Genomic DNA, 21828 nt, shown 5'->3' with positions numbered 1-21828 from the left:
TCTTCTATCAGCTTGAATCAGTCGGCCCATTCTCCTCTGACCTCTAGCATCAACAAGGCATTTTCGCCCACAGGACTGCCGCATACTGGATGTTTTTCCCTTTTCACACCATTCTTTGTAAACCCTAGAAATGGTTGTGCGTGAAAATCCCAGTAACTGAGCAGATTGTGAAATACTCAGACCGGCCCGTCTGGCACCAACAACCATGCCACGCTCAAAATTGCTTAAATCACCTTTCTTTCCCATTCAGACATTCAGTTTGGAGTTCAGGAGATTGTCTTGACCAGGACCACACCCCTAAATGCATTGAAGCAACTGCCATGTGATTGGTTGGTTAGATAATTGCATTAATGAGAAATTGAACAGGTGTTCCTAATAATCCTTTAGGTGAGTGTATATATATATATATATATATATATATATATATATATATATATATATATATATATATATATATATATAATCTGAGAATTTAAAACATTTAAAAACTCTAAAGAAATGATTAAAAACACACACGCACAGACATTTCATACACAGACCTCTACAAACAGAAAAAGCTTACCTGCGTTAGTCACAGAGGTGTTCCAGATAATCTCCTCGGCATTTGGAATTAATAAGGTTGCAGAGCTTAAAACAGATGTTATAGCATTATTTACAAAACATGTACATAATTCATGCTGTGACAATGCAATGAATCTGAAGACTTACCGAAAAACTCATTTATATCAAAATCTCTGATGCTGTTTCCTGCCATTGTGGATCTTCAGTAAGACACGGTCTTCAATTCAATTGAAATGTGATTATGAGGCTGCTGAGCGGAAGCCCCTTGCCCTCATACTTATACCTATGGAACAGTGCTGGGGTGTTTGTGAGTCTTTGTTCTGGGCCAGAATTTGAGTGACAATTTAACATATCACCACCCAGAGGCGATTCTAGGGTATCTGGGGGCTCCAGGCAAAATAATTCCCGACAGTGATGCCGGGGGCGGGTACGGCAGAGTTTTCTTCCATGAGAGCCGGGGGGGAGGGGGCCCCCTCAGCCCGGGGCCCCAGGCAATGGCCTAGGATGCCTACCCCCTTGCAACGCCCCGGTCACCTCCCCACAACCAATAAAATTGCATCGTGGCAAATTTCAACTAGACGCCAAGATGGTGCCGTCCTCTCTCCTCTCAACCCGACACTTGTATTAAAACCTTTTGGCCATGAAAAAATAAAAACTTTTGAAATTAAATAAAACATCTAGCCCTATAGACCCCTAACACTAACACTATTTCAGTCATTTATAAGAGGTAGAAATTACCCTGGACCAAGAAAATAACTATAAAGATCTAAAATGCCCATCAATCTAACAGATTTATTTCTGTTCACTGTTTTAGGACCCTGTCTTAGTGTTTAAGTCTAAAGTTTGAACCCTAGGATGTTTACAGCTTTAAATCATTATTTGAGTGCTGGCTTTAGCTGGCAGTCTTTTAAGAAACTATCTGTTCAATGGAGAAGGAGAGGGGAGGGGGATAGGGGTGGGCAGCGTTGTGGCTGAGGGCGAAATAGGTGTACACTTCCTTTCGGATATGACGTAGGCATATTTCATAAGGTGACGTCACACGTCATAAAAAATTACAGCATGTAAGAGAATTAGATATGCTTGGTTTTTCAGTCAATCTAAATAAATAGTTGAACTGAAAACTCATAGGTCAATTGGTTTCTCTTTTAAGATTCTTTTTAGAGGGAAGATGCGGTCAAGTCACAGATGTGCAATAATCATTTATTTGGACAAAAATAGGAAACTAATATCATTCAATTATATTACTGAAAATAAGTAATATTAAGCTTCTGCTGGATTACAGTAAGAAACAGATCATACCCATTTTCTTCTTTCTCCTCACAGTACAGCTTATAAGCCAGTCTGGTCAGGCAGGAAGCGGTGTGTCGCTCTCTGTCTCCCTCCAGCTCTGTCTTGTGTCTCGTTGCAGGATGAAGAAGTTAAGAGAACTCAAATTCTCTTTGTTTTCCCTTTTATAAGGTTTCCTTCCAACCAATAGCATTTTGCCACCACCATGACTTGGGTGCCTTATGCTAAAGTAATTTAGAAGTGGGGGTCATTTCGAATTTGGCTAGGAGCCAATCAGAGGACAGGTCCCTTTTGGTCTCTGGTCATAAAGATAGGGTTACCAGGGCTACTAGGGCTACCAGGGAACTTAGATCAAAGGGAGGAGGTCTGTTTCCTCTACCAAACCAGTATAGAATTTCCCATAGAAAAATATATTCTAACAAATATCTTACAAGTGCATCCAGAAAGTATTCACAGTGCTTCACTTTTTCCACATTTTGTTATGTTACAGCCTTATTCCAAAATGGATTAAATTAATTATTTTCCTCACGATTCTACAAACAATACCCCATAATGACAACGTGAAAGAAGTTTGTTTGAAATCTTTGCAAATTTATTACAAATAAAAAACAAAAAAAGCACATGTACATAAGTATTCACAGCCTTTGCTCAATACTTTGTTGAAGCACCTTTGGCACCAATTACAGCCTCAAGTCTTTTTGAGTGTGATGCTACAAGCTTGGCACACCTATTTTTGGCAGTTTCTCCCATTCTTCTTTGCAGGACCTCTCAAGCTCCATCAGGTTGGATGGGGAGCGTTGATGCACAGCCATTTTCAGATATCTCCAGAGATGTTCATTTGGGTTCAAGTCTGGGCTCTGGCTGGGCCACTCAAGGACATTCACAGAGTTGTCCTGTAGCCACTCCTTTGTTATCTTGGCTGTGTGCTTAGGGTCGTTGTCCTGTTGGAAGATGAACCTTCGCCCCAGTCTGAGGTCCAGAGCGCTCTGGAGCAGGTTTTCATCAAGGATGTCTCTGTACATTGCTGCATTCAGCTTTCCCTCAATCCTGACTAGTCTGCCAGTTCCTGCTGCTGAAAAACATCCCCACAGCATGATGATGCCACCACCATGCTTCACTGTAGGGATGGCATTGGCCAGGTGATGAGCGGTGCCTGGTTTCCTCCAGACATGACGCTTGCCATTCAGGCCAATTTTGAGAGTCCTTCAGGTGCCTTTGGGCAAACTCCAGGTGGGCTGTAATGTGCCTTTTTACTGAGGAGTGGCTTCTGTCTGGCCAATCTACCATACAGACCTGATTGGTGGAGTGCTGCAGAGATGGTTGTTCTGGAAGGTTCTCCTCTCTCCACAGAGACATGCTGGAGCTCTGTCAGAGTGACCATCGGGTTCTTGGTCACCTCCCTGACTCCCCCGATCGCTCAGTTTGGCTGGGTGGCCAGCTCTAGGAAGAGTAATGGTGGTTCCAAACTTCCTCCATTTATGGATGATGGAGGCCACTGTGTTCATTGGGACCTTCAATGCTGCAGACATTTTTCTGTACCCTTCCCCAGATCTGTGCCTTGATACAATGTGTCTCGGCGGTCTACAGACAATTCCTATGACTTCATGGCTTGGTTTGTGCTCTGACATGCATTGCTAACTGTGGGACCTTATATAGACAGGTGTGTGCCTTTCCAAATCATGCCCAATCAACTGAATTTACCACAGGTGGACTCCAATCAAGTGGAAACAGGATGCACCTGAGCTCAATTTTGAGTGTCATGGCAAAGGCTGTGAATACTTATGTACATGTGCTTTTTTTGTTTTTTATTTTTAATACATTTGCAAAGATTTCAAACAAACTTCTTTCACGTTGTTATTATAGGGTATTGTTTGTAGAATTTTGAGGAAAATTATTAATTTAATCCATTTTCGGATGAGGCTGTAACATAACAAAATGTGGAAAAAGTGAAGCGCTGTGAATACTTTCCGGATGCACTGTATGCTGGGCCCTGTTCGCACACTATTCTACTATTATTACTTTTAGTTTATATGTATGTGTGAATAACTATTTCATAAAATACTGTACAATCTGTAAAAAGTGTATTATGACGGAAGTTGTATCGTATGCTCAGACTGGGAGTTGCCTTTTGACACTGTTTTGATGTATGTATTACCAGATGTACAAATAACACAACTAAGGAGAAGCGATCCAGCTGGTGTGCAGCCTTGTTTCCCTGTGGTACTGAACCGCAACCATTACACTACATGCAGTCCTGATTACATTATAGAGTGCAACATCTTCCTGAGCTGGGTGGTCTGTAACACACTCCTACCACTAATCCTCCAGAATCTGTTACGTTAGAAGGATGTAATTTGAGTTCTCCTCATCATCGTTTCTGACATATAATGCTACCCCACCACCTCTTTGCACCTCTTTGCCTGTCTCTCCTAAACTGTGTGTATCCTTTCAACTTGTATCCATCCCTATCATTTTCGGTAAGTCATGTTTCTGTCACTCCTGCAACTTCAAAGTCACATGCCAACACTGTGGCTTCTAGGTCAAACATATTGTTTCTTATACTCCTGGAATTGAGGTACAAGCATTTCAGGCCAGATGTCACCCTTGTCCCAGTTTTGGACTTGTTTTTCCCTGGTTTCCCATCCACCTGATTATTGAATTATCATCCCTGTTTATTGCAACAATTACCTCACCTGCTCCTCCTTACCATTATTATTATTATTATTATTATTATTATTATTATTATTATTATTATTATTATTATTATTATTATTATTATTATTATTATTTTTTTTTTTATTTTTTTTTTTATTATTATTATTATTTAAAATTATTTCTTGGCAGATTCCCTTATCCAGGGCGACTTACAACATAAGTGCAAAACAAAGTGCAAAAATACAGTTAAGTACAAGGCATCAAACATTACAAATTAAATTTACATTAAACATAGCAATTCAAAATATAATACATTTTACAACTTCCAATTTACAATTTACACAAGTACAGTAAGTGAGGTCCTACATCCTGTACGGTGAAAGCTAAGTGCTGTCAAGATGTAGGGTCACACTCAGGGGCTACGGGAAAGGGAGCAAGGAGGAAAACAATCAAGAATGTGAGAAGCATAATAAAACTGTGAAGTGCTGTCTAGCAGGGATAGAGGACTAATATTACAAGTGCTGTCGGAAGAGATGCGTCTTGAGTAAGCGCCGGAATGAGGTCAAGGACTCGCTGTTTTGACTTCGGTGGGCAGGTCGTTCCACCACTTAGGGGCCAGGGATGAGAAGGAGCAGCTCTGGAGGAAGGAGAGTGGAGAGGAGGCAGAGTTAGTCTTCTGGCACTGGAGGAGCGCAGTGGTCTGGAGGGGATGTATGGAGAGACGAGTGACTGAAGGTAGCTTGGTGCAGTGTGGTCCAGACAGCGGTAGGTGAGGGTCAAAGTCTTGAACTGAATGCGTGCCGCTATCGGGAGCCAGTGGAGGGAGCGGAGCAGTGGAGTAGTGTGTGTGAATCGTGGCAGAGAGACACCAGACGAGCCGCAGAGTTCTGGATGAGCTGGAGCGGCAGGTAGTAGATGCAGGCAGGCCGGCCAGGAGGGAGTTGCAGTAGTCCAGGCGGGAGAGGACCAGTGACTGGACCAGCAGCTGAGTCGAGTAGCTGGCTGAAAAATTAAGTGTCAACTGGTCACATCTGGATGGTAACCCAGTGTTGCAGGGTGACTTCCCTTGACCTCGGGGCATCAGGTGGTAATTCTGGGTGGGCGATTAAAGTCCTGTGCCCTGTGTCAGCCAGCTGGGGCTGCCTTGCTGCCTGTCGGACACAATACTGTTCCAAGTTCAAACTGAGACAAATGTGAAAGAGCACCTTTGTACATATTACTGCCACAGACACCCCCAGGACAAACACATCTTACACAAAGTGAATGTTAAAAAATGTTTATTTAAAAGAGTTCACATTCAGACAGAAGTTAATTAAAACAATCCTAAACAAATACATGTGTCATCTCTCTAATCAAACTAAATATAACTACTCAGAAGATATTGAAAGCAGTCTCATCAATCTTCTCAATCCTTCACAAAGTTACTTGATTTTCATCTTTTACATAAGAAAACCAGGGTAATCTGCAGCCACCCTGCTGCACTTTTCTGAAATACTGCAACAATGACAAGCACTCTGCTGCTGATTGGGCGGCAAACATGGTTTTGTTCTTCTTCTTATTCAGTAACTTCTCAGTCTTCTTCTCACATCCTCTTGCCACAGACAAATGCATATCGTAAAGAACAAGGTGCGTCATTCCATCCTTGTGTCCCTGAAGAAGTTAAAGGGGAAAGTGAATCCAGTGCTTTACAATGATAGACTGCCTTATATCCAAGGTCAAGGCTCAGGAGATACAGTACAGCTCAGCTTACCAAATAACTTTGTGGCAACATTGTAATACAGTGAACACAGAACTGTAACCTTGTGGCAAGACATATTTCTAAACTCCAGGCGATGCTGTAACAGCAATGTAAAATGTATATTAATATAACTTGCTTCTGGAGAAACAGGTACTAGCAAATATAGAAATACAGAGAATTAAATATTTACAAGAAGTTTAGCGTTTAGTACACTTCTGCAATGTTTTTTGTCAAAACAAGAAATGCAACCAAAGTACAACCTTTCTAGACATTTCCAATACTGAATCAAATAGCAGGGATAGTGTTCTTCTTCATAATTATTAAAATGACTGCATTCTTGTTCACATAGACTCAGAGCCTCAGTATAATATTTAATATATTATTACATACTGGCATCCGCAGTAGATGGTTTAGGCAACACACAGCACACCTGACTTTCAGAGAAGTGAAGCTGCCCCAAGGGCCCTTAACAGATCATGTGTAGCACGTAAATGTCACCTCCATAGTTGATTTGGACACAGCCTTCGATTCCGTTAGAGTCATTTGGTTCTCCTCTATTCCAGTTGCTGTAGCCCCACTTGGAGCCGTCACTCCACATCCACACTCCGTTCTGTGGAGCAGAAGGACAGCATGAAACTCAAGAGTATTGTTCTGTGCTAAACAGTACATGTAGTCATTGTTGGGACTCCAAGATGTTTTAAAGAACCTTCAGCCTTCTTTCCTGAGGTCTTGTCATTATAATTTGCATTTGCAACAATGTTACCAGGAAATAGCATAGATACAATAAATAAAAATACATTTATTTTCAGTTTATTTTCAAATTACTTTCCCTGGGGAAACTGTATTTTCAGCCAGAAGTAAATGATTCCCTGTTGGAGTCTGCTCAAATGTCCATGGGGTCTGATGTCAACTACCAGGGGGACCTGCGCATGGCCTGGGTCAGCTGAGAGTCAGTCAGGCAGGTGTCTGTAGTTGGTTAACTAGCTAGTAGCTCTAGTGAAAGATGTCTCAGCCACACTGGTTCCCTCAGTGCTGCTTCCCCATCCAGAGAGCACGCTACACATGACAAGTACTGTACCTGCTGGCAGTCTGTCCCTCCCACCCAGGTGACTGTCCTGGTGTAGTACATCAAGAAAGAGTGGACGTCTAAGCTGTGGATCGAGGCCAGATTCCCACCCAGTTGGGTACAGAAACTCTAGAGAAAGAGACAGGGAGACACACATGAATAATATGATCAAATTGCACACTCCTGAAAAATACAAACAGTAATGAAATACAAATCAGAAACAACGAACACAGGGTCAGTTTCCTTGCTTGCTTGTTTTCACATGAAGTTACAATGCAGATTTAGGAGGAAATCTTGTGAGGTCCCTGTTCTTGCCTCTTATTTTTGACAATTTCGGCAACAGCTGCACAATAAATTGTATTTGTATCTCCCAATAATTTAAATAAAGCCAAGTCTGTCAATTCATTTGCATTTAAGCAGAGATAGTTTAACGCAGAGGGAACACATGGAAAGTCACTTCTTAAGAGCATGTGTGAAATATTCAGTCCCTGACTTTACTTTACATGCAGCATGACTACATGACCTCTCCAATAATCACTGCTTCCATAATGGTGCTATAAAGCTGGCCAATGTGGCAGTGTTTCAGTGGTAGGCAATTACAGATGGTCAATGCAGAGCAGAGCAAAAGGCACATACAGTGATGCATTACCCATCTATATTTTCTATTGACAATTACCTCCGCTTCAGCCCATGTCTTCTGCTCTCCAAAGTACCTGAAGCATTGGCCACTGAAAGAGACCCAGCCCCTGGGCACGATGCCCGATCCATACGCGCCCGGGGTAGTGTCCGTGGGGGGGACTGCATAGCGTGTGACGGCACAGCAAGCTGGTGGACAGACTGGCGTCACAGCAGGACGTGTACCAGTAAACTGACTATATTACTGTGCGTTCATACGTCGTGTAAAGGGTGTCTCTTATTGTATAAGACATGTTATCCAGTGCAGTTTGATTGAGAGGAAACTGGCTGCCCAAACTGTGCAGAATGACTAATGCCTCGGTTCCACCGTGTCGTGCCGTCCAGAGCTGCTGTGTAACCAGCCGCTGAGATCCGTCTCTGATGAGCAGCAGCGACTGTGTGTTGGGTTTGTGTTCGGGTTCAAACAGAGACAGGAAACAGTACGAGCGACAGCCTGACTGGACAGGACTTTGTGTCTGTTTTATTATTTGTGCGTTACATGATTATAAACAGCGTAATAAACACACGTTTCTGTTAGAGATATTAGGAAGAGCTGAACGTGTAGAGACAACATTATATTCACACACGCATGTTCACATAAGAATACGGTTCCATGCGCAACAATAACATAAATAGCGAATATGTATTGATAGTATATATGTATTTTAAACGGCACAGCGTGACTCCCTTAACGTGTTACTCTTACTACAGATTTGTAACTGCAAACGATACTATTTGCAGTATTATTTATAATGTATTTATCAGATCCTTAACCAGGGCAAGTTACAGCTGAAACAAAATACACACGTTTCACGATTAATCATCCAGATACAATATAGCAGCTTATAATTGAACTAAAGTGCGCGCGTCTCAGTCATGGCGTTTATGGACGCATTTATTAAACCAGTCCTTAATGTTTTAGAGGAAACCCAGATCTGCTGTATTAATTTATTCGTTAATTTATCTTGTAAATGGACTCGTTAACTGAATCGTGTCCCTTCACACGGACTGTGTCTGGATTGTCCTGCACACATTCACACACACAGCCTGAACACCGGCCAGCTGTCATACAATATTAATACCATTATTATCCTTCAGTTTATTGTAACTGGTCAGCGCTGCACCGGTCCTGTGAAATCCACGTTTTTAATGCACTCGGATATTAACTGTAAGCAGTCATTGTTTCTGTACGTGGATTTCACTCCATGCTGCTAATAATTTCTTCAAGATCGCACACAGCAATGACACAATGTCTCTGATCTCCTCCCTGTGTCTCAAGTCAAACACACACCTCCAATCCTGAAAGTGAATCATGTCCTCAGTGGGACGGACGCTTACGGACGCGTCCAGCATTAGATATTTAACCTCCACAAAACACGGACGCGTCCGCCAGTGGAAACGGTGCATAAGAGAGATTATTCAACCTTTAAACTTATTATGAATCACACATGTAAGGATTATACAAAAATATCTTTATAATGAAAAAAACTACATTTATTTGGTTAAATTTAACAATCACCCCCCTGTCTCACCATCTAAAAATGTTTTGATCCAGGATCCGCTGTAACTGATCTACTGTAGCTGATCTGTGTTGTGTTTCTATGCTAGCATTAAGTGTCCTGAAATGTTGCTGGTAACTGAAGAGTTATAAAATCCTGATAATTCTCTGAACGGGATGACATTTATACACAAGATAACAAGTATAGGAATGTTTGAAAATGCTGCTCTGTGGTTGGCTGGTTTCTCAATGTGCTTTATAATTCAAGGAATAGGGATGGAGTCACTGTAAGGCTCCACACACAGACTCCACAGTTCACTGCACAACCAAGTGTATCCCATCTGTCTAATATGGAGATCACGAACCATAACACTGTAAAAAGTCCACAACAGCAGCTCCTCAGAGCTGCATTAGTAGCCGCACCATTGTGAAAATGTCTCCTTCCACACTCTGCTCATACCTGAACACCACAGGATGACACAGAGCAGGGCTGTGATCAGAGCTCTCATGCTGACGTTCTCCTAGAGGAAGGAGAGAGAGGAGGAGAGTCAGGGCAGGGTGCAGGCGCCCCGAGGACCTCAGACATTAGTGATGACATTGATAACTAGACTGAAGAACAAACTGAGTTTCTCTCAAATTAAAAGAACAAAGAGAACAGATAGAGAATAGAGCATGCGGACTACATTTTCACACTAAAATCATGTTTTAACTCTTATTAATTTTTCATGCATTGTGTATGAGTAACACTGTTTAATTGTGCCCATTTCACACTTTCAGTTTACCTGTTAACAAGATTAATTCAGTGTCGACGTTCAAGTGCAGCAGCAGCAGCTGGAGCAATAGCTGGAAAATCAACCCCCCAGAAAGAGAGTCACCAGTTGGACACAGCTGGGCAGGAAGTGACGTCATCACCTCAACTAGCACAGCACACTTGTTGAAGATCATCAAACTCATCTTCATTAGGACTGCAGCTACGGTCTGCTTTTATTTGTCATTAATGTGGCTTCGGTGATCTCTGCCAGATGTCTCTCCACATTAATCCATTCACATATTCTGCAACAGTTCTGCAGTTTTGGCTTCATTATTCCTGCCAGCTCGTATCTCGTTCTCTTGTAACATCTATTAACTATACTCTGAATATTTGTGATCCTTTCTCGTATAATAAAGATATTAATAGTGGATTCAAATCAATCAGGATTTCTGAAGGAAAAGAACATGTAGGACAGGTGTCTCTCTTACCTGTAGGTAGTGAGTCAGTGGGTCGGTGCAGTGGTGAGTGGAGACAGTCTGTCTGTCAGAGGTTCTTTCTCTCTGGTTAGTGGTGCCCGGAGCCCAGCTCTTTTATACTGACCAAAGAGGGTTGGGTGACTGTGGTGTGATAGCAGTTATGAACCGTATATATTTCTTTGTAATAGAATAATAGCAGTTGTTATTGTTTTGCATTTTCCCAAAAAACATCCAGTTCCCAATAAATAATCAGGCATGTCTAGCAGATTGTGTTTCATAGTCTGGGTTATAATTACACACACACACACACACACACACACACAGAGCCTTTGAAATTCAACCACAGGAGCAGAACACAGTCACAGATGTCAGCCGCAGAATCCGGGATGTTGTTTTCCTGCATCACGAGACCTGAGCCCACTGACTCCCTGCTGCCCACCGACTGGCCCAGCCTGCCCGTCAGGACTGTGCATCTACCCAGCAGAAACACTCCATTCATCCTGAACTCAACACGACCTGGAGGGCCAATGGGGCATCCACACCCAAGGTCTGACGAGCCATCGCCACCCAAAGTCTGTTGATGGTCCAACCCCCCCACCCCCGATGGCCAGCGAGAGGCCTCCTCCAGAGGAAGAGCACAGCCAGCAGCACCAATCAAGAGCTTTCTGATCTCCTTGCTGCTGTAATAACTATACTGCCTGGAGGGGAGGCAGCCATTAGGCCTGGGCCCTAAGCCGTGGACCCCCAGAGATTCATTTTCTCCTACATGCCATCCATAGGAGTGTTTGTTTTTCTCTACTCCTTGCCTAAATGGTTTATTTACTTAAATGTTCACTCACTTTATTCTAGATCATGTAAAATGTTTACAGGTCTATATTTATTTTACTTTATTGTATCTATGTATTATTTTATTTTGCTGTACATTTGTTGTATGTTTACTAGTCTGTAAAGTGCTCTGTGGCTACCCTGCGAAGGGCGCTATACAAATAAAAATTGATTGATTCATTGATTGATTAATTGACATTCTTCCCTCCCATTGGATCAACACTCCACTGCTCTGCTTTGTGCTTCCTCTGTGCTCTCTCTATATATATCCCTCTCTTCCCTCAGTTATTGTGAAGTCTTGAGTTCGTTAGTGAATCTATTCCACGCCCTTTTTCAGTGTTTCATGACTCTCTGTGTACCTGACCTTGCTTCTGCCTTGGTTTACGACTCCTGCATTTCCCCTAGAACTCTGTTTGCTGATTGACTGACCTTTTGCCAGCCTTTTTAGACTAAGTCTCTTGGATTTCCCTTCTAAACCCTTATAGCCTGCTTCTCAGTCCTTTTCCCATCATGACCAGCTATAGCCCCGCACCTGGGTCCTCTTCTCATGACATCTCCTGACATGACAGTGGGGGGGTAAATAAACACCAGAAACAGGGAACTGTCACAGTGATTGCTAGGAACTTGTATTGGTGTTACAGCCACATGAACAACACCACAACAAATACCATCCATCATTTTGTTATCGTGAGATAGAGTGGTAGCGAGAATCCACAGGAGTAAGTGCAGAATCGTGTAATGTATGACCCCCCAGTCTATGCCACATTGTCTAGAGCAGGGCTTCCCAATGTTTGGTGATGGAGGCCCAATTTCTGGAAGTTGCATGGGATGGGTGGCTGCAGTAGAAAATGAACCACCGATGAAAAATAAATATGTCCCAAATCTTACCTTTTAATATCCTATACATTTCTGTTAGGCAATATTAATTAACTTTAATTGTTGTTTTATTATTTTCCCCCAAATTACATGTGCAATTTGTAACAGAACATTTTCAGAAAGTGTCAAAATATATCAAAGATTCAGAAAAGTGGGGGTTGAGGGTTGACTTTGGCAAGACAAAAAAACAACAGGAAAGACAGTAGTTTAATGTCAGAGGATCAGCGATGTTAGGATTATGAAATTGGTCTAGTGCATTCCTGGCATTAGGAGGATGGGAATTAACAGTACCCCAGATGCACGTATGTTAGGCCTATGAATGGCCTTTGACTAAAGACTAGACTAACCCACAGTCCAATTTGACCTTCAAGGTGAACTAACACTATAAAACAGGAGTGAAATACAGTATATAATTCAAAACAACTTTTCTTTGTCAGCTCTTTCCTCTGAGTCAGACCCATACAATCCCCAGCACTGAATACTGTTCTGAAATTGGGTTTATGACTGTTACAGTTCACAGTGCCCTTCATTTCATTAGTTTTTCAATAGAAATACAATCTCTATAGTGGATAATGCTGATTGCACATACAGCTCCGTGTTGTTTCAGCTGTTATTCAGCTGCAGCGTTTCTGTGTTTTTGCTGGCTTTCCCTGCACCAACCCTTGTTGTAAAACAAATAATACATAAAACAATATGTGCCTTTGGTGGGACAAAAAGGCACCTTTTGGCATGGCATAATAAAAGTAAAGCTTCTGTATGAAGCCACACATGACCTTGCTACTTCTGACTGGTAGGTTTCTTTCAACATCCAACAGTTCTAATATCCAGGGAGAAGAAGTGACCAGTTTTCAAGCAATAATACACCTTTCCACTCGTATAAATAGAGGAAGTGGATTATGATCTTTCTTGCCATGCTGCTGTAAACTTGTAACAAGTGAAGGGAAAAAAAACACACTCTTGCACATCCTTCCGTATGCGGCCTGCGGGCCTGGAGTGGGGCAGGGGGTGGCCTTGCTGCGACCAGCCTGTTTCTTGAGGGCCCTGTTGCCGATTGGGCCTCCCTGCACCGCCTGCATCTCCTCCAGCTGCTTCTCCAGCTCCCGCACCACCTGGATGTAGTCGAAGCTGGCCCACAACAGAGCCTTCACCCAGGACTGCATGCCTGCCTGGCTCTCTGGCAGCATCTTGTACAGCCGGCGAAGACATAGTCCTCGGTAGACTCACACAGCTCCACCGTGCAGCCCTCCAGGATGATCACGCTATCCTTGTCCTTGAAGCAGAACAGCATGTACCCTTCAGGATGAACCAGCGCCAGTGGTAGGCCGTGTTACGCTCTCCTTTGTTATAGAGGAAGCCGGTTCTGTCTGGGGGAGAGTCACTGGTGGCGTAGTGCACCACACTGCGTTCGTTCAGCTTCTTGATTCAGCAACTCTGAAAGCAACACAAATACTTTTGTTTTGAATATCATCATTTGTCACAAAACAAGGAACAAATATTCTCTTCCCAGGGTATTATACAATAGTGAAATTATACAATAAAATTAGACATGTCATCGGTGTGGTATAGTAGGAAAAGAGCTTTGTACAAATCCCCAGTGGATTAGTCTACTGACCATTATCTGTATCCAGAGTGCGTTGTGTAGGAATAAATCTGGGCTGCCAGCAGTCGAAAGTGTTGCATAAAGGACATCCATTCAGTGCCTGAAAGTGAAAAAATAAACCATTAGAAACTGATAGCAGACAAACTATACTTGGTGAGTGGCGACTCCCAGCAGAATGGGTTTAAAGAGACTCACCCCAGTGTCAGCACCACTACAATGTACAAATCAACAGCATAATACAAAGATACTTTCATCAAAAGCACTCCACTCAAGTCCTCATTAAATCAGTTCTGCCAAAAATATATCTTTTAGGTAAATAGATTGAAGTGCAATCATTCTATTTTTAAGCATCCTTTTCACCCTATTGTTTTTTCTGTCATTTTGACAACAAAATGTACACATCTGTAAAACAACTGATACCTCTATAGTACATCCTGCGGTATTGCCTGACTAAGCATTATCTAAAACACAGTTAATTTGTCCATGGGCTAAAATATACTGTAAATAATGTATTTAATGACATGGTGTCAATGAGAAAAATGTTTTCTTGACCCTATATAGAAACCTGAATACACTGGGGTCTGTTAATAACACTTGAGGCTTGGAGAAATTTTTACCAAAAAACACTGGCCAAAATGGTTTAATAGAAGCATGCAAAAAAAATATCAAGAGAAAGAAAATGCTGTATAACGCATACAAAAGGGATAGAGATTAAAGAAAATAAATAAAGATAAAGGGGAAAAAATGAAGTATCTTGGAAAATGAACAAGATGTGCGAAATGTTCTAAATGAGTATTTCACATAGGTTTTTACAAAAGAAAAAACAGATGACATGCCACAGATTAACAAACCTAGTCAAACCCTAAGAGAGATCAGGATAAATGAGGAGGAGGTACTAAAGGGACTAGCAGAATTAAAAACAAACAAATCACCTGGGCCAGATGGGATATTTCCAACAGTACTTAAAGAAATGAGGGAAATTATTTATAGGCCGCTAACTCGATTATTCCAAATGACACTTAGAACAGGGGATGTGCCAACTGACTGGAAGACAGCAAATGTCATACCAATCCACAAGAAAGGGGACAAAACTGAGCCAGGAAATTACAGATCAATCAGTCTCACCTGCATCACCTGTAAAATGTTGGAGAAAATGATTAGACAGAAAACAGAGGAGCATCTTAATGAAAACCATATTCTTGGGGATAGTCAACATGGGTTTAGACGAGGCAGATCATGTCTTACTAATTTATTAGAGTTTTTTTAACACGCAACTGCAGCTGTAGATCATGTGAAAGCATATGATATGATATACTTAGATTTCCAAAAAGCTGTTGATAAGGTTCCACACCAAAGACTGATCCTCAAATTGGAAGCTGTAGGCATTCAGGGTAATGTAAGTAGATGGATTATGAACTGGTTGATGTATAGGAAGCAGAGGGTGTCGATTAGAGGAGTCGCTTCTAACTGGAGTGAGGTTGTTAGTGGAGTTCCACAGGGATCAGTACTAGGGCCTGTGCTTTTTCTAATCTATATTAATGATCTGGACTCTGGGATAGTTAGCAAACTTGTCAAATTTGCAGATGATACTAAAATAGGTGGCTCAGCAGATACAATCTCGGCAGCACAGGCTATTCAGAGGGACTTAGATAATATTCAGTTGAGGGCCGAAACCTGGTAGATGAAATTCAATGTGGACAAGTGCAAGGTAATACATGCAGGTAACAAAAATGTCCACTATAATTACACTATGGGAGGAATAGAACTAGATGAAGTAACGCATGAGAAAGACCTAGGAGTCTATGTGGACTCCTCACTTTCTCCATCCAAACAGTGTGGGGAAGCAATAAAAAAGGCAAACACAATGCTAGGGTATATTGTCAAAAGTGTAGAATTGAGAACAAGGGCAGTGATGTTCAGACTGTACAATGCACTAGTTAGAGCTCATCTGGATACTGTGGACAGTTCTGGGCTCCACACTTCAAGAAAGATATCGCTGCTCTAGAGGCAGTTCAGAGCAGAGCAACCAGACTTATTCCAGGTCTGAAGGGAATGTCCTACTGAGAGACTGAGGACCTGAACCTTTTCACCCTGGAACAGAGGAGACTACGTGGGGACTTAATGCAAGTCTTCAAAATCATGAAAGGCATCGACCACATCAAACCAGAGGAGCTTTTCCAGATCAGCAGGGACACATGCACCTGTGGACACAAATGGAAATTGGGCTTCAAGACATTCAAGACAGAAAACAGGAGACACTTCTTCACACAGAGAGGCGTCACAATCTGAACAAACTCACCAGCGATGTGGTAGAAACTGAAAATCGAATGACCTCCTCTCGATTGTAAACTTGTTCTTATGTTCTAAACCATTTTGACCATTTTGTTTTTTTGGTCCTCATTTAGCTATGTCTTGGTACAAATTGCTCCTGAGCCTCAAGTAGTATATTCTTAAAATATAACCATCCATTTTCAACTGAATCTGTATCCAGTGTGCTCCAGTCTACCTCTTCTAAGTGCTGCTTCATTCCTTCAATGTTTGCTTTTCTATAATTGTAAACCATTGTGTTAGACTTGGTCCTTGTTCTTTGAAAGTATACTGTACCTCAAAGCTAACCATATTGTGATCACAATTTGCCATTGGTTCTCTAACTAGTATCCCTCTGACTCTATCTTGGTCATTTGAAAAGATCAAGTCAATACATGCGCTCTCTCTGGTTGGTTCCCTGACAAATTGAGTTAGAAAGCAGTCATTTACCATCTCAACCATTTCTATTTCTGTGTCTGTAGTTCCAACTGGGCTTTCACAGTTTAAGTTTGGGAAATTGAAATCCCCCATTATAACAGCCACATCCTTGCTACATGCAACATCTTTCTGAATATCTGACTTGGGTGGTCTGTAACCCACTCCTACCACTAATCCTCCAGATCTCTTGTTAAAAAGTTTCACCCACAAAGGTTCTGCTCTGTTACTGGGCTCTAATTTGAGTTCTTCTGCTTCAATGTAATTTTCCACATATAATGCTACCCCACCACCTCTTCTATTTTGCCTGTCCCTCCTAAACTGTGTGTATCCTTTCAACTTGTATTCATCCCCATCATTTTCTGTAAGTCATGTTTCTGTCACTCCTACAACATCATAGTCACATGCCAGCACTGTGGCTTCTAGGTCTAACATCTTGTTCCTTATACTCCTGGCATTGAGGTACACACATTTCAGGACTTTCCTACTAGCAGTTTCCTTTGGTTTTCTTTCCTTAGTGGAACATCTCCCATTGTCAGAGCTCCCTGCCCCCCTGGTTCCTAGTTTAAATGATTCTCAATTTCACTGCACATACGCTCTCCCAATGCATTAGTCCCCCTTCTGTTTAGATGTAGACTGTCCGGTATGTACAGGTCCCATCTATCCCAGAAGAAAGACCAATGCTCCATAAACCTAAACCCCTTTTCCCTACACCAAGCTTTCAACCATGTGTTAAACTTTCTAATCTCTGCCTGTCTCCCTGGCCTGGCACGTGGTACCGGAAGTATTTCAGAGAAAACTACCGTGGAGGTTCTGCTCTTTAGTTTTGTTCCTAACTCTTTAAATGTGTCTTGCAGAGCCTCTGTCCTACCTTTTCCTATGTCATTGGTTCCAATGTGGACCATGACCAGTGGATTACTCCCGGCTTTGGCCAGTAGCCCGTCTACTAGTTTAGGGAGATCTGCAACCTGAGCACCAGTCAGGCAAGATACCATGCGGGTCTCCTTGTCACTAGGACACACTGTGTAATCTACACATTCATTAATTTATTGTGCTCTTTGCCATGTGATCTATCAATTTAATTTTCCAATTGATTTTTCAGTGAACTTCTTTTAAATGCTTGTCAATCACCTGAGGGGGCAGATTTTGACCTTTACGAGTCTAGTACATTTTGCCAATTGAAAATAATGCTCAATACATTGTGGTATTTATTAAAATCTATTTTAAAGTGAAGACTTCTCTTTGCAGAATCCATCTGACAAGTCAGTTGTATATAATAATGAAGATGATTAAAAAAAAAGGATTGTCATGATTAGAACATAAGAACATAAGAAAGTTTACAATTGAGAGGAGGCCATTTGACCCATCGTGTTCGTTTGGTGTCCATTAATAACTGAGTGATCCAAGGATACTATCCAGTCTGTCTTTAACTGTTCCCAAACTTTCAGCTTCTACCACATCACTGGGGAGTTTGTTCAGATTGTGACGTCTCTCTGTGTGAAGAAGCGTCTCCTGTTTTCTGTCTTGAATGCCTTGAAGCCCAATTTCCATTTGTGTCCCCGGGTGCGTGTGTCCCTGCTGATCTGGATAAGCTCCTCTGGTTTGATGTGGTCGATGTCCTTCATGATTTTGAAGACTTGGATCAAGTCCCCACGTAGTCTCCTCTGTTCCAGGGTGAAAAGGTTCAGTTCCCTCAGTCTCTCAGTAGGACTTTCCCTTCAGACCTGGAATAAGTCTGGTTGCTCTCCTCTGAACTGCCTCTAGAGCAGCGATATCTTTCTTGAAGTGTGGAGCCCAGAACTGTACACAGTATCCAGATGAGCTCTAACTAGTGCATTGTACAGTCTGAACATTACTGCCCTTGTGCTCAATTCTACACTTTTGACAATATACCCTAGCATTGTGTTTGCCTTTTTTATTGCTTCCCCACATTGTTTGGATGGAGAAAGTGAGGAGTCCACATAGACTCCTAGGTCTTTCTCATGCGTTACTTCATCTAGTTCTATTCCTCCCATAGTGTAATTATAGTGGACATTTCTGTTACCTGCATGTATTTCCTTGCACTTGTCCACATTGAATTTCATCTGTCAGGTGTCGGCCCACAACTGAATATTATCTAAGTCCCTCTGAATAGCCTGTGCTGCTGAGATTGTATCTGCTGAGCCACCTATTTTAGTATCATCTGCAAATTTGACAAGTTTGCTAACTATCCCAGAGTCCAGATCATGAATATAGATTAGAAAAAGCACAGGCCCTAGTACTGATCCCTGTGGAACTCCACTAACAACCTCACTCCAGTTAGAAGCGACTCCTCTAATCAACACCCTCTGTTTCCTAGACATCAACCAGTTCATAAACCATCTACTTACATTACCCTGAATGCCTACAGCTTCCAATTTGAAGATCAGTCTTTGGTGTGGAACCTTATCAAAAGCTTTTTGGAAATCTAAGTATATCATATCATATGCTTTCACGTGACCTACAGCTGCAGTTATGACATTTGCTGTCTTCCAGTCAGTTGGCTCATCCCCTGTTCTAAGTGTCATTTGGAATATTTGAGTTAGTGGCCTATAAATAATTTCCCTCAATTCTTTAAGTACTGTTGGAAATATCCCATCTGGCCCAGGTGATTTGTTGGCTTTTAATTCTGCTAGTCCCTTTAGTACCTCCTCCTCATTTATCCTGATCTCTCTTAGGGTTTGACTGGACTGATTGTCAACCTGTGGCATGTTATCTGTCTTTTCTTTTGTAAAAACCTCTGTGAAATACTCATTTAGAATATTTGCTACATCTTGTTCATTTTCCAAGATACTTCCATTTTTGCCCTTTATCTGTTTCACCTCCTCCTTTATTGACCGCTTGCTGTTGTAATATTGAAAAAAGCTCTTTGCATTGGTTTTAGCTCCAAGAGCTGTGTTTCTTTCTATTTCCCTCTTTGCTTTCCTGATCCCTTTCTTATGATCTCTTTGCAGCTCAACATATTCTTTGTATTTTGCTTCATCTCCATCCCTTTTGGATGTGCTATACAACCATTTTCTTTCTCTTGATATTTTTTTGCATACTTCTATTAAATCATTTTGGCCAGTGTTTGTTGGTCCTCAATTTGCTAAGTTTGGTACAAATTTCTCCTGAGCCTCAAGTAGTATATTCTTAAAATATACTATACTATACAAAGCTAACCATATTGTGATCACAATTTGCCTTTGTTCTCTAACTAGTGTACCTCTGACTCTATCTTGGTCATTTGAAAATATCAAGTCAATGCATGCGCTCTCCCTGGTTGGTTCCCTGACAAATTGAGTTAGAAAGCAGTCATTTACCATCTCATCTGGTAGAGAAGTTCTGGTCCGGATTTCTTTTTGGGTTTCCACTTCACTGTCTTCCAATCCTCCTGGGTTCTTCTCCAAATTGCTAGTTTCCAACCATGTTTTTTATATGTTTTAGACAAAGAGATTTTAATCTTTGTCGCTCCAATTTCTGATTGGTTGGTTTGGGTGTCATAAAATTCAGATGGCCTGTTGCCTGGCTGTCTGCTTCTCCTTTTGCTAAGCTGTATATTTGAAAGTTACAGCCTTCATGAGTTTTAGATACTGTCCCTGAATAGTTTTTTTATGGATAACTTTCTGAGTATGAGTATGGTGTGGTTAGTTTTTACATTTTTGAGATCTTTAAATTCTCCTCTTTAATTTGAGATTGAACAAGGTGGCATGTTTTGACATCGTAAAGGTTTAGCTTTTAGATTCCAGCTGTTTTAGATTGTGTTATCTTTAGAATCTCCCTTTTGGACCTCAGACATATACATACTAGGCAGGGTTTCGATCTTGGTAAATTGTAATAGGTGAATTTAAAAAGAAAGTCCGTTTTTTTCCATTTAAGGGCTATTGCAGTGTCCTCCTTCTCTTGGGCACTAGGGGTCTTCTTGTCCTCCTAAGAGGGAGAGCCTCTGTTACACTGTGGCAGCGATGGTGATTAGGGTTTGTTTAGTCCATTATTTAAGAGATAGAGGGAAGTAAAAATGTGAGAGCTAGTCTTCCTTTACTTAGTCATTCTTTGGTTGAATGCCTTTTCAATCGAGACCAAACATGACGTATGTGGAGGTGTTTGAATATTGTTTGACTTTAGTTACCTTAGTTTGGAATGGGTTTTTTCTGAGTGCCATGGTCCCTTGATTTTGGCACATGGGACGCCCATCCCACCTGCCTGAGGGGTCCTGTTTGTCCAGGCGAGGGAACTTAATTTCAAGAGTCTGGGAATGGGAATAACAGTAGAACAAATGAAGCAATATCAAAACACTGAGTGTGAGCTGTAATTCAACTGGCTCATTGCGAGTGACATTCACCTGTGTCTCTCTCTACTCTGTATCTTTCCCTGAACAGGCCTTGCTTGTCTGTGATTTTTTTATAGGTCGGTTGAGTTGTTGTAATATGATCAAGGGTTTTCTTTATACTGATGTGAACGTTTAACACACATTAGCTGCTGTACTGCTGAAGGCACTCAATGTTTAAAAATACACTTTGAGCACTGAATGTGTTCACATAAGAAAATGTGACTGCTGGGATGTTAATTAGTAAAGATTGTTTCCCGTCTAATTTCTATAGAAATCTAGATTCTTTTCAAAGAGCCTCCAGATAACATCTCTGTTTACCGATTAAACAAAGGCTCTCTGAGCGTGCTGATCCTCCACCCAGCCTCCCGTACCTGCGAGTGTGGCACAGCGGTCACAGAGGCCAGCCTGCACCACCGGCTCCCCTCCCTCAGAGCAGCAGTTCGCTGATTGCACACGGGCATCAGTCCAGTTCAGCTTTGGGAGTCTTTGAACTTCACTCACAGGGCTGGGCAAACTAGAACCCAGCCAATGTAAACAGAAGATGACTTTTGTAAAGCCCCTGTCCCAGTTCTTTAATATATAGAAACATCTGGGCATTTTCCATGTATTCATCTCTGAAGTTGACAGGCTGCCGTGATAACCCGTTTTTGCTTTGTCATTTAGTGATAACAATCAGGTCTTGAAAGGAATGTAATGTAATTCATGTTTTGCATTAAAAAAAAAAAATAGTTTTGAATGTTGAATAAAAGAT

At 41.6% G+C, this 21828-nt stretch overlaps 1 pseudogene; it reads right to left on the bottom strand.

The window, feature by feature from the left end:
- Window positions 1–6828: 6828 nt before the first annotated feature.
- Window positions 6829–21538, bottom strand: LOC136712022 (sesquipedalian-1-like; annotated as a pseudogene).
- Window positions 21539–21828: the final 290 nt, after the last annotated feature.

Source organism: Amia ocellicauda, chromosome 2, assembly GCF_036373705.1.
Source record: "Amia ocellicauda isolate fAmiCal2 chromosome 2, fAmiCal2.hap1, whole genome shotgun sequence".
Lineage (NCBI taxonomy): Eukaryota > Metazoa > Chordata > Actinopteri > Amiiformes > Amiidae > Amia > Amia ocellicauda.
The sequence above is the reverse complement of the archived record's forward strand: the minus strand, read 5'-3'. Positions and strand labels throughout refer to the sequence as shown.